Below are 21,039 nucleotides of genomic sequence, written 5' to 3'. Positions count from 1 at the left end.
ATACACTAGTCCCTGGTTCAGTGCTAGGGAGCCCTGTACTTAATGCCCACCTTGACCAAGCAGTAAGTATAGGGATCCCAAGGCACCTCACTTCCCCCTATTTTTCATTATTTATAGTGAGGTGCAAATAGCTGCACCCACAAAATCATTGCAAAATTTTGCTCTTGACGGGCACACATAGTTTTTTCAAATTTAGATGGGTCAAGCCAGTGATGCCACCGTGTCTACTGCTTACACAGCATGGCAAAAAAGAGATACAGCATTTCTATAACTAAAGTCAAGCAGTCATTATTATTATAAACAATTCCCAATTTAGATGTGGTTTATTTAACATGTTTCACAAATAGTCTGTTTCTATATTTAATTTTGTGAATTCTGTAATCGCCTGCTGTACACAATGTACTGTGAATTGCTGACAGATTTCCCCCAGTCTATTAGGCTGATTCCTGTCAGCATTTGACAAATTGGAGCCGAGGAATTAGGGCAAAAGGGGACCTTGGTATACCAGGTCACTTATCCAATCAGAGATTCAGGTAGGTTGTCCCAAGAAACCCTCAGCTCCCCACTATAGCCTCTGTTATTCAAGTAGTACAGTATTTTAGCATGGATCTTAACAAGTACAGTTTCAAGATCATGTAGTCTGGGTACATCTTAATTGTTATCATCAGTTATTAAATAAATGTTTCCTAGGACTACACTTTCAATTGCCAAAAGCTTTTTGTCTAGTCTTTTTCAGTAAGTAATAAAATGTATGACTTCGATAACATATTTGTGTTTTTTTTTCCAAACATAAACATCCTTTTTGTACTTGTTGTACTAAAAGCTTCTAAACTGGCCAGTAGATGTCAGCAGAAAGCAGTTTTAAGTTTATTACTCAAACCACAATGCCTCATTCCACAAATAAGATTTCCTGCTGCAACTCTTAGAGAACAAAAGGAATTTAATGTACAGGACAAATATTGTCAGCTAAGCAATCCCGTTCAGCTAAGGAATATGATGTCACATAAACACTATTTATATACTTAAAGGTGGCCACGGGTAGATTCAAGCTGTTGATTCGACGGATTCCTCAGCTTATCTGCCAGTTTATGGGACATTCTGAAGGGCCTCCTCGACCAAAATCTGTCAAAAAATCGCCCAGATATCGATCGAGGACCTTGTCGTCTAGTAGATGCAGTCCTCGTCCCGTCTGTGCCTATTTCCAGTTGTAATCTGATTGTTTGTCCCTAGGGCTAAACCAACGGATGAGCCTGATATCGCCCTACCTTGGTCATATCGGGGAAAGATCCACTCGTTTGGCGAGCGAATCTTATAGTGTTTGGCCACCATAAGTTATCAGCTTTTAACATAGGGAGCACAGTTTAAAAAGGAATACTTTGATTATTATTTTACAATGGAAATTTTTAAGCCAATTATTTCTTTATAAAGATTTTAAACATCTGCAATTCATACTTTTATTTTCAAAAATATCAGACCTCTCACAGGCAGCTCAGAAAACTGGGTTTAAAGAAGAGCGCTCTAAGAACATATGCCCCTTATGATCACATGTGACAAAATACTATATTTGAAGGAATTCTTAAATAAACATATGTAGGCACTTATAGGAGGAACATATTAGCAGTTTGGATATTTTCATTGCTATTGCTATTTTTACTTTATAACATTTAAGAGGTGCATTTAAGTGCATAAAACAGGTGCAAGTTACCTTGTTTCCCACACTTTGTACCCTGCCCCATGACTAGCACCTCTGGGTGTAAGTCTTAATGCTCCAGAGTGGACAGCAAGTACTTATGCTTTCACTAGTAAAGAGGTGGTTCACCTTAATGAATGGCTAATTGTAAGAAACTTTTCAACTGGCCTTAATTTTTTATTTTTATAGATTTTTAAATTATTTATTTATTTCTTCTGACTCTTTCAGCTTTCAAATGGGGGCCACCGACTCTATCTAAACAACAAATGCTCTGTAAGGCCACACATAAATAATGAAAAACAATTGTAAATTGTCCCAGAATATAACTTTGTACATCATACTAAAACTTAATTCAAGGTAAACAATCTCTTTAATAATATACCAATGTATTCATACAGGATCACCTTTTATTTTTAACTTGCCATGAGGCAAGAGTGCTTGGCAAATTTGGTTTGTAATTATGCACCTCTTAAAGGAAAACTATACCCCCAAAATGAATACTTAAGCAACAGATATTTTATTTATATCATATTAAGTGGCATATTAAAGAATCTTACCCAACTGGTACATATATTTAACTAAATATTGTCCTTTTACATCTCTTGCCTTGAGCCACCATTTTGTGATGGTCTGTGTGCTGCCTCAGAAATCACCTGACCAGAAATACTGCAACAGTAACAGGAAGAAGTGTGGAAGCAAATGTCACGGCCGGCACCCAATACCAGAACAAGTGCCAAGCACCCTGGTCTCAGCTTGGCTTCACCAGTAGTGTGACCACCGTTGGGCTTCGGGAGGAGCCCTCAGCTTACTTGGGTGCCACCTGGACTTAACAAAGGGTTCAAGGCGAGATGTTCTGGCTGGCAAAGGGGCACGGCTGGAAGCAGAGTCTTTTGGGCCGAAGGTCACAGTACAAGAGGATTAGGCAGAAGGATGGTCAGACAGGCTGGGTCAAGGCAGGCGGATATCAGAATCGTCAGGCAGGCAAGGGTCAAAACCGGGTAGTCGATCAAGGGGTTAAGCAGAAGAGTTGTCGTAGGCAGGCAAGGGTCAGGATACAGATTAGAGAGTAGTCAGGAACAGGCAGGGTCAAACACGGATAATGAGATCAGAATTTTCAAGACAGACGCACAAGGCTCAGGAAAACCACAAGAACAAGTTCTATCATGGGCAAAGGGCTGTACACTGAATGGCCCTTTATATAGTTTTCAAAATTCACGCCAAACGTGTGCCAAAACGTGCTCGCGCAAACACGCGCGCGCCTTAGAAGACAACATGGCACTGGCGCTTAGGACCATGGGGCGGGCGTCCCAGCCAATGGCAAAGCAGGGGGCCCCCGCCGCACAGGTATCTTTCTTACAGCAAAAGACAGAACTCTGTCTGTTAATTGGCTTGTGTGATCTAACAAGTATAGTTTGATGGTATGTTTGTGAGTACAGTGAATCATACGATCCCAGGGGGCAGCCCTTATTTTTTAAAATGGCAACTTTCTATTTATGATTACCCAATTGCACACACTACTAGAAAAGTATATTATTATGAAAATGGTTTATTTACATGAAGCAGGGTTTTACATATGTGCTGTTTTATGCAATAGCTTTTTATAGAGACCTACATTGTTTAGGGATATAGTTTCCTTTAATGCTCTAACACTTGTATCCAGGTTAATCAGGACCCCTATTATATTAATAACTAAAACTCACATTGACTGTACTCTGGAAAACTTAAACAGAGATGTCAACTATTGTCCACTAGGGGGATACGTGGCAACTGCCAGCTCACTGCCTGAATTTTTTTCATTCCTAGCAGTGGCATGAGTAGAATAGATGTCATACGCATGTGTAGACCTTTCCTGAAGCCAAAGATTCTGTGTTGCATATGCACACATTGCTCCCACAGATGTCACTGAAATGTTCTGTGGATCAGATTTTGATGCAAATCGTCAGAAATCATGGAAAATCGTCAGAAATCAAGGAAATGCTTGAAAGTGACAGGAGACCGTGGGATGGAGCCCAAAATCTGGTAACTCCTGGGAAAATAGGGGGTTGACTGCTCTGCTTAAATGCTCTGCTTAACTGCTCTGCTCAGTGTAAAAATAAAAACTGGGTAAATAGATGGGTAAATAACATATGTTCTTAATATAGTCAATTAGTCAAAAATGTAAAGTATAAATGCTGGAGTGAGCAGATGTATAACATAACAGACAATGGCGTAACTACAGGGGGAGCAAGGGGTGCAACTGGGAAAAGGGACCGAACCCCCACAGGGCCCCCCCCCCCGGCAGATCGTGCGCGCTGCAGCCGACTGGAGTCAGCTGCAGCCGCAAAGAAAATGCGCACAGACGAGGGGGGGGGCTGCACGGCCCGCACCAGGGCCCGTCCCCACCTAGTTCCGACCCTGAAGTCACTGATTGGTTACTGCCTGGTAACCAATCAGTGGAAACCAAGAGAGCTGCAAAGCAGGAAGTAGTGTATGTTAGAAATCCGGTCACTCAAGCCTTTGTAGATTAGATTTTTTGTTTATTTTGCACAGAATATCTATTTACCCAGTATTTATTTTTATACTAAACAATTTCTTTAAGGTTCATAACATAAAAACAGGGTTGTTGTCATAGAAGCTAATTATAATTTGTGATGCCAAATGTACCGATTTCTGAGCTGTTTATGTAAATCTGATATTATTACTTATCTTATTTTGACTTTAATATTATATATATATATATATATATACAAAGGCTTTAGCACACACCTTCCTGAGCTTATACCCGGGTGCAAGATCAGAAAATCTTCCATATAGTAACAAAAATGCTGATGCACACCAGGATTTTTCATATAAAGAATTGCTTACTTTATTAGATCGACGTTTCGGTCCTCAACTGGGACCTTTATCAAGATTATATAAAATATATATATATATATAAATATGTTGTAGATGGGTGCACACCAGGAACGTTTAAAGCCAAATTACTTAAAGGTTAAAACATACTTTATTGAAAAATTTTTAAAAACAGGGCCTGTTTTTAAAAATTTTTCAATAAAGTATGTTTTAACCTTTAAGTAATTTGGCTTTAAACGTTCCTGGTGTGCACCCATCTACAACATATTTATCTATTCCATTACGGGTAGCACCTGGGTCACTTACTGCTGTTTGGCGTGCGGAGAAAACACAAGGACTTTATATATATATATATATACAATATTTTGTGACTTGTTCCCTAAGCTCAGGAAACTGTGTGGGGAAAAGTGTGTGTACTGTGAATCAACAGAAATTGAGATGGGAAGCTATAAGTGGCCTCTTTAAACGCTCAGATCTTCTCTGCTGAATTGTCACCTTGGGCTGGTAAAGAAGGTCAAAAGATACTGTGAACATTTCTAGTCTACTTTTGTACACTTTGGTTCTATACAATATATTTCTATAAAATGAAAAATGCATCACCTCTAACCTTTACATATTAGAAAAATTGCAGAACAAATATATATTCCTTGATAGAAAGAACTTAACATTTCTTGTTTTATTCATATTTTGTGTCTGTTGTATCTGTGAGAAAGGAAATAATATGTGGTATTACCTAAAGCTATAATCCTAAAATCAGATCACCTGTATCCACACCCAACACTTGGTGTGGTCAAAATAAATATATAATGTGAAATATATCAGATTACTTTCCATGTAAAATGTACAAAAGCTATTTCCCCTCTGTCTGTCAAAATATTTTATGTGGAAATTACATTTTTGTTGATCCAATTATAATATAGCCATGAATATCCTGGAAACGGTATCTTTATGAACAGTGCATAGTGATGTCATTAGTTATAACTGCTGCTCTGTTGTGTGGTTTGTGTCATATGACTCACTGAAACTTGTGTATTATAAAGAATAACGTACACCCTTTTATAAAATGAGGATATTAGAATTCACCTCAGATTTCCATGACCTGTATAAAAGAACTCTGCCTTTAGCCTTTATATGGTCATGGAGCTCCTTAGTGACTTACAATGTTTCAAGTAGGCAATCAACTGTAGCAAAGTGGCTATATAAATATGTCATTCTACAACACATTTATTGGGGCAGTCTCTTCACATTCTTTGATCCCTGATGGCCTACTATTTGCTAAAGGTCTGGTAGCTCTAGCTCAGTCCCGCTCTTGAATCTGGACAAGTATGGCAACATATCAAATAAAATATTTTGAATAGGGACTGAAAAACTATTTTATGGATTGGTTCTCACATAACCTCAATACATTATACAAAAGATGAAAACAGAGGAAGGGATTTTTAAGTGTCATGGGAAATTCCAGCAGAACAATACTGATACCACGTTGTATTGTGTTTAGATGAAGACTCTATGAAACTGCAGCTGAAGGTGTCAGAACTCTAATATCACATCTTATAAAGTACAATATATTCAACAGACTAAGTCAAATATGGGGCCAGATTCAATTCAGTGATAAAAACTTATCTCATGGTTTATCATGTGAAAAGTCATGGGCGAGATTCAATTTGAGAAGAAAAACCTTTCTCCAAATTCAGTTCCAGTTTTTTCCCCATAGACTTCAATAGAGTTTTAAAGTGATAAACCGTGAGATAATTTTTCTGAATTGAATTGCATCTCAAATTGAATCTTGTCCATGACTTTTCACATGATAAACTTTTTTCTCACTGAATTTAATCTGGCCCAGTGAGTGTAAACTCCACACATGGCTTAATTTGTAATCTTTAATCGCTGTAACATCTGTGGGAAGGTTATGAAAATACCATACAAACCCACACTGCAACATACTTTTTAGAATGTGGCTTTCCCAACAGTCAATAGAAAGTCAGGGGACGTAGCTTAAGCAAATTAAGTGCTTGGTGTCTCATGAGTACAATCGCTTCACAATAAAGAGAGGGTTGAGTGTCTATTTCTGTGCAGAGCACATGTGCACCACCTCATTCTGAGCACGGGTTGTCTGAGCACCATATTGCAAGTCAACCACAATCTGCACCAGAATATGCCATATGTTGTGCTGTTTGGAAAGCAACCTACAAAGTACCTAACAGAAGGATATACAGACTACACATTCAATAACCATTGCCTTCACAGTAAATAATTAGCCTCCATACTTAAGCTGTCTTTTTCTACAAAAAATCACAAAGCTGATTTTTGACTGCACATAAACCTTGTTTTTTTACCAACATGTTGCATAAGTATACTCATCTCTGCTCTACCTTTTTCATTGATTGATTCTGTATGAACACAACAACATTAGAAGTTAAACTGTTCTGTGCAGAAAGTAGAAAATGTATCCATATTAGAGTGGAAATTATAGTGTATCAGAAAACAATACAAAGTTGGTATATTGTGACATCTTATTCGGTTGTATTTTTTAATTCACCCTTTAGTCACTTTGTATCACAATGTAACAATGTATAATGTAACAAATGTAAAAATTTTTGTTGAGGCAAACCACATTATTCATCGCAGGTGAGGCTAAGGTTGCCACTTTTTCATAAATTATTTACTGGCCAACAGGGGAGCAACAACAAAGGGGGCAGTCTGTGACATCAAAAGGGCGGGGTGATGATAAAAGTGGGCAGGGCACAACATCACAGACTGCTCTAGGAGGATTGGGGGAGAGAAACAGGACAGGAAATTGATTACTCTGGTATCTGATTCCCACACATACGTGCATAGTATTATGACAATATCAAGTGTTCATAAAGCCCCAATACATCCAGCACAAAAACAATACACAAAAAAGCTACTGTAAGAATTAACTGCTGGAGCCCAATGATAACAAGTGGCATCCCATGTGCCTCACAACAGATACAACTGAACCCAGAGATCAAACAAAGCAAAGAAGTAGAAAATAGGAGTGATTCTATGCTGGATACAGATACAGGATACAAAACAAGGTGGGCCCTTGAAGAAATTAGAAAATATACTGTACTAACAATTTTGTGGTTTCAGTTTGGATTATCAGAATATACAAAAAATATATGTGAACACTATAAATATACAAAGAAATTATACATATGGGAACCTGTTTCAGAAACAGTTGATTTGTAAAGGATAAGCTTACCACAGGAAATGTTTGGTAAGTGGAAATACAGTGTGTATCACTTAGCAGTCCTGTCACAATAATTCATTACAGTGGAAAGGAACAAAATTACCCAACTAAAAAGAGTTATTTATGATGGCACGGGCAAGTGCTAAAATAAATACAAAATTAAATGTACATTGATGCCATTCACAATGATACGTGCTCTGAAAACAGGTGGCAGCGAACATGCACCCATCCAGTCCCAATGAATTACTTGCAAGTTGCAAGAACCCTGGAATAATCACCATCTTGGATATGGTGGTATATTCGGTGGCTTCACTAGAGAGTTGCATCAAAAGATGCAACTAAGTTGTGTCACGCAAATTTACACTATTGCTGTGATTAAACACCATGGCAGTGATGTCATTCAACCAGTACAGAGGGTGTTCTGTCTCCCCCCATACAAAAGAAGCTGGTGAAGAAAAATGTATACACCCAAAACTATGGCCAATGCTTTATTGAGCCATAGCAATTGTTACTGCTCATAAAAATGATTGTGCTTTGCCAAGAATAAAACAGCCTTAATTTTTACTAAATATTTAAGTGTATATCATATTTCAATGTTTTTAATCAAATTGTCATTGTTTTTCTGAAAATTAAAGGCATATATTTACTGGCCCAGTACGTAAAATTAAGATTAACGTGGGGTATTACAACAATTGTATTTATGGAGTTACTAATAATAAACCAATTTAATGTCAAATGTGATGTCATCAAATAAAATAGATGTATTTCTCCAAATAACATTATTTCATAACAATAAAGGACTTACATGCGCAGTTGTCGCGAACCGGGAAATTGCTCCAACTGCGCATGCATCGCTTCTCCTGTCTCAGTCTCAGATTTCCAAAGACCCGGAAGATGGCTGCCGTGAACTTCGATCCCTGAATCTGCACCGAGGGGTAAGTAGAAAGTTAGGGGCATTTCCCCGGGTTAGCAGCTAGGCTGTGGGGGAGGAGGGTGGGGGGTAGGTTTTTTTTTAGTTAAGGGTTGAATTCTCCTTTAATAATTGGCATCATTGATTGCAACAAATTTTGTCCATGTAAAATTGCTCAGGGGGCTTTTCTAAGAACATTTGCAATTTACATGAATTAATGGTAATGTCCCTCTATGATGTCTATCATCAAACCACATGCTTTCTTTATCAAGATGTCAGTATCACATCAGTGGGCTGCACTGTGGAGAAGTGCTTTGTATTTAGGTGTAGCTTGGTCCACAAGTACATACCTCCCTTTGGAAATAGAAAGAGGGATAAAAAGATTTGGTGAAAATGTTTTTACCATGCCCATTTTTGCGGCCATACCCCCTTAAGTACCAAAATTTGGCAGGTTATGAAGGTTTGAACACATTTCTGTGGTTTTTGTGTATTATTACAGTTTTGCTAATGAAGGTGAATTGTCCTTTAAGCTGCAAGTCACAGTTTCCCCAAGAGACCAGCTTATCTTAAAATTGTTACAATAGTATCTTTACTTATCTTAAATTGTTACAAATGTATCAAAGTGCACTTTCCACATATTCTGGGCTCTCTGCCAAAAGCCAATTAAGTTTTAGAAACTTTGAATCTTTTTCTGGCTGTTCAGTGCAGGAGTGTATTTTATTTTAATATTTGTGTGTAGGCAGCCATCTCAGGTCATTTTCCCTGATCCCGTGCTTTCTGAAAGAGCCAGCACTTCATGATCAAACTGCTTTCAGGTAAGCTATTGTTTCTCCTACTCAATGTAACTGAAGGAGTCGCAGTGGGACTTTTTTTTATTTTTTATCTTTACTATTGAGTGCTGTTCTTAGATCTACCAGGGAGCTGTTATCTTGTGTCAGGGAGCTGCAATCTGGTTACCTTCCCATGGTTCTGTTGATAGGCTGCTGGGGAAAGAGTCACATGACTGTGGGCACCTGGGAAACTGACAATATGTTTAGCCTCTTGTCAGATTTCAAAATTAACTATAAAATAAACTGTTTGCTCTTTTGAAAAACGGATTTCAGGACAGAATTCTGCAGCACTATTTACTGATATGTTGTGCGAAAAACATGTTTCCCCATGACAGAATCCCTTTAAGCAAAGTGTTTGGAGCCGTGAATTGCAAATATCATACATATATGTTAAGTAATAGGCATTTTGAATCTATTTAGCAGCATAGCCTATGGGGTAGGCAACCCACGGCTCCGGAGTCTGATGCGGCTCTTCATCCTGCTTGCTGCGGCTCTGTCTTGCGGCTTTACCTGTCGCGTCGTCTATACAGCCCTCACACTTGCTGTCGGCTTCTTCAGTGTGCGACCATGGTAAGCTAACAGTTAGCTTACCGCGGTCGCACACTCAGGAAGCCGCCAGCAGGTGCAAGGGCTGCATAGACGTCCCAGGAGTGACAGGCAAGACCAAGCAGCAGCAAGATGATTCATCGTGGTCCTTACCGCGATCACACACACACAAGACAAGAGAGGGAAATTCAGCATGCAGCTTCAGAAACAGAAGTCACATTAAACAGATGAGGACACTAGCATTTAATAGGGCTATTCAGTGTTTAATTTATTTCAAAGTAGGCCTACTTAATTGTTGTAACAATTAAAATTAAGAAAAGATTAAAACTTTTAAGCGTTTATAAGCAGTGTTATGTTTTGCGGCTCCAGACTATTTTTCTTTAGTGGAAGACGGGGCAAAATGGCTCTTCTGATAGTAAAGGTTGCTGACCCCCTATACAGTAAAAATATGTATGTAAGATGTATGTAAGTAGCACAGTTAGAAAAGGTACATTTTCACAAGAAACATGTTAAACTCTATGCTGAATGCATACACATGGGTTCAATAATATTCAGTAGTTTAATATATCTGGGATTTCTGAGTAATTAATGTTTTCTATTAACTTCTTGCAGGTGCATTATGTTTAACAATAAAGAAATGTCAACTTAGTGGAGTATGTGTATTTTTACACACACACACACACACACACACACACACACACACACACACACACACACACACACACACACACACACACACACACACACACACACACACACACACACACACACACACACACACACACACACACACACACACACACACACACACACACACACACACACACACACACACACACACACACACACACCTGGAACAAAAAACCAGCACCAAGGGACTACTTGTGCAAAAAAGTTCTGTATTAGTTACATTTGTATGCAAAACCGACGTTTCGGTCCCTTTTGGGACCTTTTGAAACGTCGGTTTTGCATACAAATGTAACTAATACAGAACTTTTTTGCACAAGAAGTCCCTTGGTGCTGGTTTTCTGTTCCAGTTGTGTATGAAGTTTATAGCAAGCACAGGGGCAGCTACAAGTTAGCTTCTTTGGAGGAGAGGTGCTGTCCGTCTTTACATTTTTTATAAATATATATATAGGACATGCTGTCTGTCCTACATTGCCCTACATATAGTTTCCACAGGGCCATGTTAGTGCAGACTCCCACTGCACTTTCTCAGATCTCTGACCCACCTGCACAGTCTCCCTCCTAGTCTCTCTTTCCTAAACTCTTCTCCTTCTGGTTGCTGAAACTAATCACAATGTACTATATAACTCCGTGACATTCACTAATGTTGATAGCTATATCTCTTCAAGATGCCGGCACAGTGACATGCAACAACCTCCCTCTATCTAAACAAACATGTTACTTGTGGTCTTGTATAATCTGAGGAAAAATGTGGAGGAAATGCTAGCTATACAGAAGCTGACCTTCTTCACTGCTGTACAAATGTTAGCTCTGCTGTCTCCCAGGACAAATAAACAGACAAATAAAGGTGCCTATGTATGTCTCTTGGGGTTCATTCTTTTGCATTCTTTTGCAACTTGGGGTTTATCGTCACATCATTTAGCAGCTCTGCAAAGTCTGTATCTTATTAGCCCATGTATGATGCCACTTAGTTCTAACCCTCTATTGGGAAGGTTAGAATAGGCCCACATTATGATCTGTACCCAGGGCCAAAAGATCATGTCCGACCAATTTGACCCATCATGTGGGTGACCAAAATGGTCATATATCCGCTCATTTGGTGAGGTATCAGTGTGTGGGCAGCTTCACTCACCAATCAGGCTCCACCACCAATGCTCAGTTTATTTCATCAAGTTCATATGAATTATGTAAACTGTTAATTTTATGGGTTTTTTTACACATCTACATACAAAAGCTGGAATTTGACTTCTAAAACCTTCCTTTAAAATGGGGTCATTTTATAAGGGCCATGGAACAGAGGAGATTTGTTGCCCGCAATAAACCTGTGCTACTGCGACAGACAAATCTCCCATAATTGCTTTCCCACCAGCTATAATGTAAATCACCAGTGGGACAATAATCACTATGTTTTTTTTGCATGCCTTATGAGGCAACTTCGGAAAATAAAACCGACAGGTATATGTTTCCACCTGTGATTTACCTGGGGGAAAGCAGTTTTGGGAGATTTAAAGTACAGGCATGGGACCTGTTATCCGGAAACCAGTTATCCAGAAAGCTCAGAATTACAGAAAGGCCATCTCCCATTAACTCCATTTTATACAAATAATCCAAATTTTTAAAAATGATTTCCTTTTTCTCTGTAATAATAAACAGGGTCAGACTGGGCTGGCAGGGCAGTCCTGTTCCCTGCGCTAATCTTCTTGCCGCACGTTGTGACAAATACAAGATGTGCATGTATGCGCATGCGTCTCGAAAGGGGAATTGGAGGGGGGCCCTGCTTCAGCAGTTCCAGTCTGACCCTGATAATAATACAGTAGCTTGTACTCCCAAATAAAAGATAATCCTTATTGCAGGAAACCCCAGCCTATTCGATTTATTTAATGTTTAAATAATTTACTAGCAGATTTAATGCATGAAGATCCAAATTACAGAAAGATCCATTATCTGGAAAATCTCTGATCTAGAGCATTCTGGGTAAAAGGTCCCAAACCTGTACCAGGTTTTTGGTTTGGTTCTTACAAGAAAGACATCCCATTCCCTCTCTTATAATGTATGAAAAACAGATCAGTGATACAAATGATTATACTTATTGTGTGACACAAAACGCGTATGAGCCTGGTCATTGTACAGAAACAGTCAGTGCAGAATATCAGAACTTCTATTACACGTGAACAATTATCTTTAGGGATAGGACGTGTGACACAGGAGAATGTGCCAGCACTGCAGGAGTTAACAAGTAGTACTAGTGAGTCTCTGGCAGAGCTCCCACAACTCACACAACAGGGATGTTACCAGGAAAGCCTCACAAAAACTGCACAAAGACTTGTGTTGAAATCACTAGCACCCCCTCCCACTCAGGAAATGGAAGTGCTCGTAGCCTAGTTACCTGCTGAGGAGACTGTTACTCTTTCCATGTGACGGCTGCCCAATACCGGCCCCTGCAGCTGTACTAGGTAAGTGCCTCAGCTTTGTACCTAGTGCTGAGAAGCAGCCTCTGATTATCATTTCAGTTTCTACTTATTCTCTCTGGATGTTTCTGGTAACTTTATACAAGTTATGGTTTAGAAGGGGTAAAAGCTTCTAGGACTGGACCATTATGATTCTAATGACAGGGGGTTAGTTAGTTGATATCTCTGCGCCTGGTCTTTCTGCTGTGTCGTGCTAATTGGTATCGCCCTTACTCAGTCCCTGACTTCAGCCTACAGTAGGGGGCAGATTTATCAAGGGTTGAAGTGAATTTGAGGGAATTTTCGAAGTAAAAAAATTCAAAATTCGAAGTAATTTTTTGGATACTACGACTTCGAATTTACTTTGACTGAATATTCGACCATTAGATAATCGAAGTACTGTCTCTTTAAAAAACTTCGAGTTAGCCTATGGGGACCTTCTGCAAAAATTTTCTAAGTCTTTATACATCGAATAAAAATCATTTGATCGATCGCTAAAATCGTTCGATTCGATTCGAAGTTTTTTAATTCGATTCGAAGTTTTTTGTACTTCAAAATTCAACCCTTGATAAATCTGCGTCTAGGTGTCTTTAGCTGAATTACAACTCCCTGCATTGTTTGTGGTGGGATGCAGGGAGTTGAAGATCTACAGTGGCTGGGGGGTTAGTAGGTGTAAATGTGTTTGTGTGGGTTTGCCTTAGTTTACCTGTATGCAGGGTTGCCACCTGGCCGGTAAAAATGATGGCTGATCCCAATGTTATAAATAGGGAAAAAAGATAAATATATAGGAAGGTCGGCATTTTTATCCAGAAAAGGTGGCAACCTTACCTGTATGAGGTATGTTACGGGAGGACAAAAAATAAATAAATCAAGTGTTATTATGTATATTTGGCAAGGCAGCAAAAGGAAACACACGGTGCAGAATGGACGGCAGATTTATCAAAATATGAGATTAGAACTCACCACAATAAAACTCACTCACTTTCTATTCATTCCTATGGGATTTTTAAAAGCATATTTATCAAATGGTGAACTCCATTGATAATTAATATTCTAAAAATCCCATAAAAATTAATAGAAAGTGAGTGAGTTTTATTGTGGTGAGTTCAACTATCACAATTTGATAAATCTGCCCTACTTTTTAAAGGATGGTTTTTGTATGTGACACATTAGCACCCTTTGGCTTCCTGGTTTGTAACTTTGCACTTTAATACCTACTTAAATTCTGTGTTATATACCGTATATACTCGAGTATAAGCCGAGTTTTTCAGCATCCAAAATGTGCTGAAAAAGTCTACCTCGGCTTATACTCGGGTCAGCGGGCAGTAGCTGAGATTGCAGTCACTTTTAATCATTCCTATACCAACAGTTCACTTGGGGAGAGACTGCAATATCCCACAATGCCCTCTGTTGGTTTTATGAAAGAATAACAGTGCGCCCTCTGTTGGTTATATCAAAGAATAACAGTGACTGCAATATCACACAGCGCCATCTGTTGGTTGTATCAAAGAATAACAGTGACTGCAATATCACACAGCGCCCTCTGTTGGTTGTATCAAAGAATAACAGTGACTGCAATATCACACAGCACCCTCTGTTGGTTGTATCAAAGAATAACAGTGACTGCAATATCACACAGCGCCATCTGTTGGTTGTATAAAAGAATAACAGTGACTGCAATATCACACAGCGCCATCTGTTGGTTATATCAAAGAATAACAGTGACTGCAATATCACACAGCGCCATCTGTTGGTTATATCAAAGAATAACAGTAACTGCAATATCACACAGCACCATCTGTTGGTTGTATCAAAGAATAACAGTGACTGCAATATCACACAGCGCCATCTGTTGGTTATATGAAAGAATAACAGTAACTGCAATATCACACAGCACCATCTGTTGGTTGAATAAAGGATTAACAGTGATGGCAATATCACACAGCGCCATCTGTTGGTTATACAAAAGATCAGTGATGGTTTTATGACACACAGCACTCTCTGCACAATTCTCTGTCACCATCAACTTTGCAAAGAAGTCCGGTCGATCGCTGGGGGAGTCTCTTTGGCGGAAGGTGCGCTGCTGGTAGACAGGGCTGTAGTTGTGTCTAGGCTTATACTAGAGTCAATAAGTTTTACCAGTTTTCGTAGGTAAAATTAGGTACCTCGGCTTATACTCGGATCGGCTTATACTCGAGTATATACGGTAATCACGTAAACACATTTGGAGACATAACCAGTGAGTGCCTAGGAGGAGGGTAGCACCACTGGGTGAGTTTTTGGTGTGCCCATATGGTAAGCATTTGTAAGGGCCTGTATACAACCAGGTCTACAGGGACACAGACATGTAAAGGGGTGTTTCACCTTTGAGTTAACTTTTAGTACATTATAGAATGGCCAAATTCTAAGCAACTTTCCAATTGGTCTTCATTATTTTCTTTTTTTATAGTTTTTTCAGTTCTTCTGACTCTTTCCAGCTTTCAAATGGGGGTTGCTGACCCCATCTAAAAAACAAATGCTCTGTAAGGCTACACATTTATTGTTATTGCTACTTTTTCTAATCATCTTTCTATTCAGACCATCTCCTATTCATATTCCAGTCTCTTATTCAAATCAATGCATGGTTGCTGGCTAATTTGCAACCAGATTGCTGAACTTGTAACCGGGAGAGCTGCTGAATAGAAAATCTAAATAACTCAAAAACTACAAATAGTGAAAAAAAAAATGAAAACCATTTGCAAATTGTCTCAGAATATCACACTCTACATCATTGCAGAAGTTAACTCAAAGGTGAGCAACCCCTTGAAGGCCTTGGATTATGTAATGTCAATTCAAATATTTGTTTCCAACTGGTAAGTTTAGAAACCAGTGCTGTTTCCTAGGACTAATGGGCATATTTATTAAACTGTGTAAAACGAAATTATCCGAAAAAACTGTGAATGCCAGATTTGCTGCCTTTATCTTACATTGCTTCAGATGGTTGGCACTTAGAAAAAAAACTTAAAAATTTTAAAAAATTTTTTACATGGCGGAGTCTGGCCATGTGTGGTGTATTATCCCACTGGTTTTTTTCACAGCATAATAAATATGCCCCATAGAATTTAAACCAGAGACTATCCCAGAAAGTTCATTTATGCAACTATGTACAGTGTTAGGGATATATGTGTGTGTTTATATTATATATTTTATTACACAAATCCATGAGGACCACATTACACATTACACCTTGCAAATTGTGTATTGTAAGAATGAATATTCCCTTTTTAAAAACATAATGATAATGATAATGATGGGATTGGGCTTGTGCCTTTAGTTGATCATGCAATGTCTGTAGTATTCCTGTATTTTATAGTAAAAGGGTCCAGGTTGTTGTTTTTTTGTGTAACTTTATGTTCATCGTATACAGCCAATTATGTACCACACTGCGGAAAATGTTTGCGCTTGAAAAATACATGTTATAATGATAAATAGAGGATGGTTCCCAGAGGTTGCACTGCTGATAAGTGGGTCTATTTTTGGGTCTATATTCTTATGCTGTATTTCTCATGGCCTCACATAGAATGAAGTAGACTGTTTAATGGGTGAATGTGTTATTTTGGATTTTCCCAGTGGTCTCTGCTTTGTCAGTGTTTCTTTTAATGAAAGATACTTTCTGTGTAATCAGCGGTGAAGAGTTATTTTTTACTCTCTGAAAGTGAAACGACAACCTGAGAGTTGGTGCGTTTTGGTTACGTCCTGTTATGTCCCAGATATTTGGCCTTGAACAATAATATCTCATATAGGTAAAGTGCACCCCTGGCTGCTCTAGGCCACACAGGAGGGCCAGCTTCACAGTCTGGGAACCTCTGGTTTAGGTCCTTTCCATTGTGGCTTTATTTGTAATTTGGGAGTGCGAGACTGGCCACATACTGCTGGTGAGGGGATGCCAAAACCAGGTAACTCTCACTCTCCACCTCCTACACACCCCACACTTCAGTGCACTTTGTCATGTCACTGATGTTTTTACATTTTGTAAAAAGTGTGGCATAATTCTGGCACACACTTTTATAAATCTAATGTCTTTACATATACAATTAAAACCCCTTAAGCTACAGCTTTAACATGCTCATTTTACTTTTCTTTTTATATACATATAAACTGCACCCCTTAGAACTGCATTCTGGCATAAGTTTTCAAAAATGGCATATTTCTGCAGTTACTTCAAGGACCAATAACGTAAAAAAAAATTTAAAATGTGTCCTGCTTTAGGGCTGGAAATAGTTTGAGCTCCCCATTTACTAGTATATCTCTCAAAGTTTTAATTTTTAATTCCATAAGAAGCCCAACAACAGACCTCCGGAATTAAAATAGAGCAAGCTTTAATACATCTTCTAGGCAAAAGGAGCCCCACTATAAGATATATTAGATCTAACTGTCAATGAATATCTGACACCCAACTCCTGCATGAAGACAGAATGAAGAGACACAGATGCTGAGAGAGGGATAGTGAACATAAACTTGATTTAAAAAACGAAGCAGAATATTTAATTGATTGTATTTAGAAAGTTTATTATTTCAGTGTGATGAAGCTTATATTAAGGGCTCGATTCACTAACTTCGAGTGAAGGATTCGAAGTAAAAAAACTTTGAATTTCGAAGTGTTTTTTGGGCTACTTCCACCATCGAATGGGCTACTTCGAATTTCGACTACGACTTCGAATCGAAGGATTCGAACTAAAAATCATTCGACTATTCGACCATTCGATAATCGAAGTACTGTCTCTTTAAAAAAAACTTCGACCCCCTAGTTCGTCATCTAAAACCCACCGAACTCAATGTTAGCCTATGGGGAAGGTCCCCATAGGCTTTCCTAAGTTTTTTTGATCGAAGGATATTCCTTCGATCATGGATTAAAATCCTTCGAATCGAACGATTTGAAGGATTTAATCGTTCGATCGAAGGAATAATCCTTTGATCGTTCGATCGTACTACCTGCGCTAAATCCTTCGACTTCGATATTCGAATATTCCTTAGATCGTTGGATTAAAATCCTTCGAATCGAACGATTCGAAGGATTTAATCGTTCGATCGAAGGAATAATCCTTCGATCGTTCGATCGTACTATCTGCGCTAAATCCCAGTCGAATATCGAGGGTTAATTAACCCTCGATATTCGACCCTTAGTGAATCGGCCCCTATATGTTCATTTTCGCGATAGTTCCCCTTTAATAAAAGGGAATGTCCCAGGAAACAATACCCAGGGACAATACTGTTTGAAAAACAATGTCTAGAAAGAGAAGAAGGCATCACTCTTTGTATTATATTTCTTTTTTATTATATTTAAGTTGTTGGCAACTTTATAATCGTTAAAGGAAGCCATAAATCAGAGATAAATGAATAGCATAGTCTGAAGACTATACGAATTGTACCTGAGTCATTCTTTAAGTCATGCTAAGGATTTACTTTCAGGGATTTTATGAACTTCCAGGCTTATCCTGCTGTAATTATGACATGAACTTTTACAGATGTTGCATGTGGGAAGCACAGGTGACTTCCAGTAATGGGTCCTAAGTTTAATTTCAATTTGGGATCTGTCTGCAAAGAGTTTGTATGTTCTGCCCATGTCTGTTTGGCTTTCCTTTGGGTACTCTGGTGTATTCCACATTCTGAAAACATGCATGTATGTTAATTGGCTTTTGTGTATTGTCTGAATGACAGAAAAATTTGATTGTAAGCTTCACCATGGGAAGAAATAATTGGAATGATCAGCCATCTTTAATGTACAATTAAAGCCTGCAATGGAATCAGCAGTGTTGATTTTTTGATATCCACTGGAATCTATAAGCAACAAAAAATGATAACTAAGGGCCATGGGTGTCTCTGCTCTGCTCTAAAGTGGGAGCATCTTGAGCAGTTTTAGACAGCCATGTATATTATGTTACTATCTTAGAATTGGTCAGCCTGGTGTGAACATGTTGTTGTCCCTTAGGCTAATGTCACACGCAATGTTCTCTGTGCCACAAGTATAACTACAATCCATTTATGGACCAAAATTTGTCCTGTGTTCATACCGGCAGGTGACTGCCATAACGTTTGTAAATGTGCTAAATGACAATTTCAGTGAGTTCAAGAACCTACTAGGAATGACCCTCTTTGGACCTGGTAATAACTAATAATACTGAACTCATCTTTAGCATTTGCATGGGTGAGCATTTAGGGAATAGTGGCATGGTCTCCTTTGAGATTATGTTACAGAGACAAATCTATAAGGGAGTGACCAACATCTCTGCAACATATTAACTGGCAAAGGTTTTTCACTGGGTTCGACTGGGTTCGACAAACTTTTTAAGGCACTCAAATTAGCTGGGACAGCTGTATTTTTTATATCAAGTACAAGGAGGCCAATAAAGCAGGCAAAAAAGCTACCAGACAAGCTGAAATAGAAATGGAATTGCAGCATGGAGTACAATTAATCCAACATTTTTTTTAAAATATATAAATAGTAAAACAATTAAACAGGAAGAGTTGGGACCCTAATTTGCAGAGGGGGGCAGTAGCTGGATGAGAACAGGGAAAAAGCAGAGATACTGAACTGTTATTTTTCATCTGTCTACACAATTAAGGAACTACCTAATGAAGGTCTCCTTTATAATAGGCCCAATTCTAACAACAGTTGCCTACCATCTTCGTTGGTAGCTTCCCCTTCTACACTAGCAATGTCCCCCTGGTGTGCCAGCCAGCCCCTCCATGAAGATTCTCGTGCCCTGTCCCAGCCCCTCTGGTTAAACAGGTGCAATGCCCCACCCATTCTTGACATCTCTGGAGGAGGCAGGTTTAATAACTGTGTTTGTTTGTGGAATTGCCTAATGCATTTTCCCTGGCTCTATGTTTTACTAGTCATTCGTTCTTTTCAGGTAAGGCCATTTTTAAAACAGGAGGTATAGAGTTTATGTGGCACCTTGCTTATATACAGCAGATATGGGAATATATGTATATAGTTGCTTATATAGAGTAGATATAGACAGGATGTAGGATTAATAGCACATATACAGTAGATATAAGAGGATGTAGGCTTAGTTGTTTACATAAAATAGATATAGAAAGGATGTAGTCTAGTTGCTTATGTTGGTTTCAGATCCATTATCTGGAAGCCCATTATCTGGAAACCCATCATCCGGAAAGTTATAAATTACGGGAAGGCCATCTCCCATAGACTTCATTTTAAGCAGTCCATTTTCTTTGTAATAATAAAACAGTTTGAATATCAAGGTATAATACAACAATTCTTGGTTCGTGGCAATGCAAGTAGAGAACCTTACCAGTTTACCAGTGGGTTCTGGGTACATAAGCCCCAGACCTACAGCTCAAGGTGCAAGTATCTGACACAGGAAAAAAGCAGGTACTCACTAATACCATGGACAGGAGAAGTAAAGGAATTGCAGACTTTATCTAAAGCTGGCCATAGATGTAAAAATCTTATCTCGAAATGATAGTTTAAATGTACGATTTGTCCATCAACTAAAAAGACCATTTCAAGAGATATTGCCAGGAAAACTAAGGTAGCTGCCTACTTGGCCCTGCAAGCATACATAGATTGCACTTGGATTGCTAAAACATTTTTAGCCTGGCCGATCAATTTACTGACAGATGTCGGACGAAAAATCGTAAGATGTACGATTGTTCGATTCCCACTAACGTCAAAATAATTTGACGGATTGGTTGGATTTCTCTAAAATCACCAAACAAAAATCTTTGCGTCTATGGGGACCTTTAGGCAAATAGTTGTTGTACACAAAGCATTATGTGTTTCGTGCACTTAGGCACATAATCATAGACTAAACAGGTATGGTTTGGTATACCACATGTGTGAAAGTTTGTAAACCCTTCAAAAAAATTTTTTTCAA

The 21,039-nt window shown here is 38.7% G+C and overlaps 1 protein-coding gene across 2 annotated transcripts in view; it reads left to right on the top strand.

Moving 5' to 3' along the window:
* Positions 1–12,984: 12,984 nt before the first annotated feature.
* LOC108708405 (interleukin-1 receptor type 1) overlaps positions 12,985–21,039 on the top strand; it is a 31,367-nt gene continuing 23,312 nt past the window's right edge. The window contains exon 1 of one of the 2 annotated variants that reach the window (XM_041582368.1): positions 12,985–13,162. The gene's annotated coding sequence lies outside the window, so the exon portion shown is untranslated. The remainder of the gene's footprint in view (positions 13,163–21,039) is intronic. The other variant, XM_018247073.2, reaches the window with a different exon arrangement.

The sequence above is a fragment of the Xenopus laevis genome, chromosome 2L (genome assembly GCF_017654675.1).
Source record: "Xenopus laevis strain J_2021 chromosome 2L, Xenopus_laevis_v10.1, whole genome shotgun sequence".
NCBI classification, from domain to species: Eukaryota; Metazoa; Chordata; class Amphibia; order Anura; family Pipidae; genus Xenopus; species Xenopus laevis.
This window is presented reverse-complemented; position numbering and strand designations above follow the sequence as displayed.